The sequence below is a fragment of the Lupinus angustifolius genome, unplaced genomic scaffold, assembly GCF_001865875.1.
Source record: "Lupinus angustifolius cultivar Tanjil unplaced genomic scaffold, LupAngTanjil_v1.0 Scaffold_489, whole genome shotgun sequence".
In the NCBI taxonomy this organism is placed as follows: Eukaryota; Viridiplantae; Streptophyta; class Magnoliopsida; order Fabales; family Fabaceae; genus Lupinus; species Lupinus angustifolius.
In genome coordinates, this window is record NW_017727861.1 from 180,218 (window position 1) to 183,608 (window position 3,391).

General features: G+C 34.9%; 1 pseudogene; it reads right to left on the reverse strand.

Moving 5' to 3' along the window:
- Positions 1 to 1,989: 1,989 nt before the first annotated feature.
- LOC109341512 lies at positions 1,990 to 2,667 on the reverse strand (annotated as a pseudogene).
- Positions 2,668 to 3,391: the final 724 nt, after the last annotated feature.

Genomic DNA, 3,391 nt, shown 5'->3' on the forward strand with positions numbered 1-3,391 from the left:
TTAAGCACGTTGATTTGTTGATGATCTTCAAGCTCTTATGAAACACAAATTGTCCTCATCAAAACACATAGTGGGCAAGCTTTCCAAAGTGCTCCTCTTGACATGCGCACTTTCAATCTCCCCTTTTTGATTATGACAAACACTACACCACTTGTTTGATGAATTAGCTTGAAGAATGTATTGGCACTGATTGATAGTATGAAGCACGAATATTTCGGAAGCAGAATTAAGATCAACTTTCACAATCAAACAACAACAAAACAACATTTTTCCTCCTTTGGACATTATCAAAAAGATAACACAGGTCAAAAATAGACAGAGATATGTAGTTAGACATAAAACGAAGTTAATGAATTAATTTGGGATTTAACTATTAACCTGTCTTATAATCGGTGGCTTGAACAAAATGCTCTTGTTTATATAATAAAATAACTAATAGGTAACGTGAACGACATACAAGATTTACCATATCAAATAGCAATATGCAGAATAAGCAATGTAGTGAAATAACCAGCTTAAGTTATGTACCAGAAAATCTCATATGATCAAGAACCTTCCAAATAATCAAATAAGCTATTTTGACATAATTAAAAGCAAAATAAGCAAAAATAAAAAAAAAACATAAAGTGTAAAAATATCTAGCAACCAAATAAACCAGAAAATATCAAACCAAGTCAGAAAAAGCACAAATAAGTCTCGAAACAATAACAACAACTGAATCACGATTAGGTATCAGTTGTATCACGGTTACAAAGACTCAAGAGGAAGAGGAAATAGAGAAAATGCCGAAAAAAAGTGTGAAACCGAAGTGCTGTCTGCACTTATACTGCTGGTTTTAATCGATTAATGGGTCTGGTTAATCGATTAAAAACATACGAAAAATGATTTTTCAAAACTGATGCCCAGGTAATCGATTAACATTAGAAATTAATCGATTAATTTTGATGTTTTAATCGATTAAACACGGTAATTTTTAGATCAAGCAGAACGGTTTCAACTTTTTGGGACTTATGCATGCATTCTAAAAGATTAATCTAAACATATGTAATCACAGAAAAACGGAATTATTATGAGATATCATTTTGCATTTTAAGACATTTCATTGAATCAAGAGACTAATAAACATGTAGAAGCAAGACATAAACTAAACATCTAGACAATTTTAATCAAGATATTGTTCATCAAGATTTCCAAGTTCTCTCCTTAGAACATAGAAAGTATCCCGTGGAAGGGGCTTGGTGAAAATATATGCTAACTGTTTAGAGGTTTCAACAAATTCAAGCACATAGTCACCTTTTTGAACATGATCACGTAAGAAATGATGTATAATTTCTATATGCTTGGTTCTAGAATGCAAAACAAGATTTTTGGATAGGTTTATGGCACTTGTATTATCGCATTTAATGTGGATCTTTTCTGGTTTAAGACCAAAGTTCTTAAGTTGCTGCTTCATCCAAAGGATTTGAGCGCAACACACACCGGCGGCAATGTATTCCGCTTTGGTGGTGGACAAAGCAACACAAGCTTGCTTTTTACAGTGCCATGCAACTAATGAACTGCCCAACAAGTGACAAGTACCACTAGTGCTTTTCCGATCCAATTTACATCCGGCGAAATCGGAATCGGAATAACCCACCAAGGATAGAGAGGCATCCCGAGGATACCATAATCCCATGTTAGTTGTTCCTTTTAAATATCTCATGATTCTTTTAACAGTTATATAATGTGATTCCTTAGGTAAAGACTGAAATCTAGCACACATACATACACTAAACATAATATCAGGTCGGCTTGCAGTTAAATAAAGTAAGGAGCCAATCATACCACGATATTTTGTTACCTCTATCGCTTTTCCTTTTTCGTCCTTATCTAGATAGCATGCAGATGCCATAGGAGTGGATGCTTCCTTACATCTTTCCATATCGAATTTCTTAAGCAGATCTTTGCAATATTTAGCCTGATGAGTGAAGATACCACTTTCTAGCTGCTTTACTTGACTCGGCTAGTGGTTCCAGAAGAGAAGAGAATCGCCGCCATGTCAGACTGAGCCACTTCAACTCGTGGAGGTTCTGAGTTGTTGAAGTTATTCAGCATTGAAATGAATTCAGGCGAGTCCATTATAACAGTGTTGAATTTTAGATTTGGAATGTGAGTTGAATTTGAGAAAGTAGCGAAAGCGATAACGGATTTAGTGAGTTGAACATGGTGAGTCAACTCGGAATGAGTAGTGAGCGGGTTGGCGGGAGCGACAATAACACCAAGGGAGAGGAGAGAGAAATAGAGTACGGGAACGTGTAGGGAAGAAGGGGAGATGATGAGTGTCACGTGGTCTTTAGAGAGAGAAGGGAATTGAGATTTGAGGGAGGAAGCGATGGATTTAATTTGGCGGATGAAGACGAAGTAGGAGAGGTGGGTATTGGTGTCGGAGTTGATCATGGCGGTGCCAGTAAGGTAGGTGGAGGGGATTAGAGAGACGGTGTAGTCGGTGAGAGAGTGTGGTAGGGAGAGTGGAGGGAGATGATTTTTGGATGGAGGTTGTGGAAGATTCTGGTTTGAGAGTTGAAACCACTATTTGGGTCGATGGTGAGGTTAGTGTGTGTTTGGGGTTGGTTGGCCATGGTTGAAGGTAAAAGAGTTTGGCTTTGGATGTGATGTTGAAGGAGGATGGTAAGAGAAAAAATATAGAATCGGAAATGATTTGACTTCTAGGACTATTTTTTTTTTGTTTTCCAACGGATATTTTTTCCATCCACAAGACTCGAACCCGAGACCCTATTTAAGGGGAATCAAGCATGTATCATTTGAACCAACGTCCGTTGATACTTCTAGGACTAATTAGATCAAATTATTAATTTATATGAATTAGTGTAACATTAGTTTTGAAGTTTGCAATCTATTTACTACACAACAAAATAAACTTTTGTCACCTCATCAATTGTCACATTTATCTATTCCTTCATTTTTTCTCTCTCCTAAATAGTTCCATCGTTATCATATGTACATTCCCACACTATATTTGTCTTTTCTTTACAATAGTAATAATTTAATAAATAATTATGGCATTTTTTATGACTACATTTTAAATTACATTTGAATTGTTATTAAGGTATATGACTCCCTCTTTCTCTTCCAACATTCTTTATCTCGCAACAATCTCTTTTTTCTCAAGTTTCATTTCATTTCATTGTGTCTCTTCATTAGCGTCATTTTCTTTCTTTTTCAATCTTTAAAGTGCACTTTTTTATTTATTTTGTAGATCTAATATTTAAGTACATTTTTCATTGATTTTTTGGATTATTTTATAGATATGTTCATATTTTATCATTGATTTTTTGTTTAATTTTTCATTTATTTCCTTATTTTATAGACGTGTTATCATTGATTTCATTAT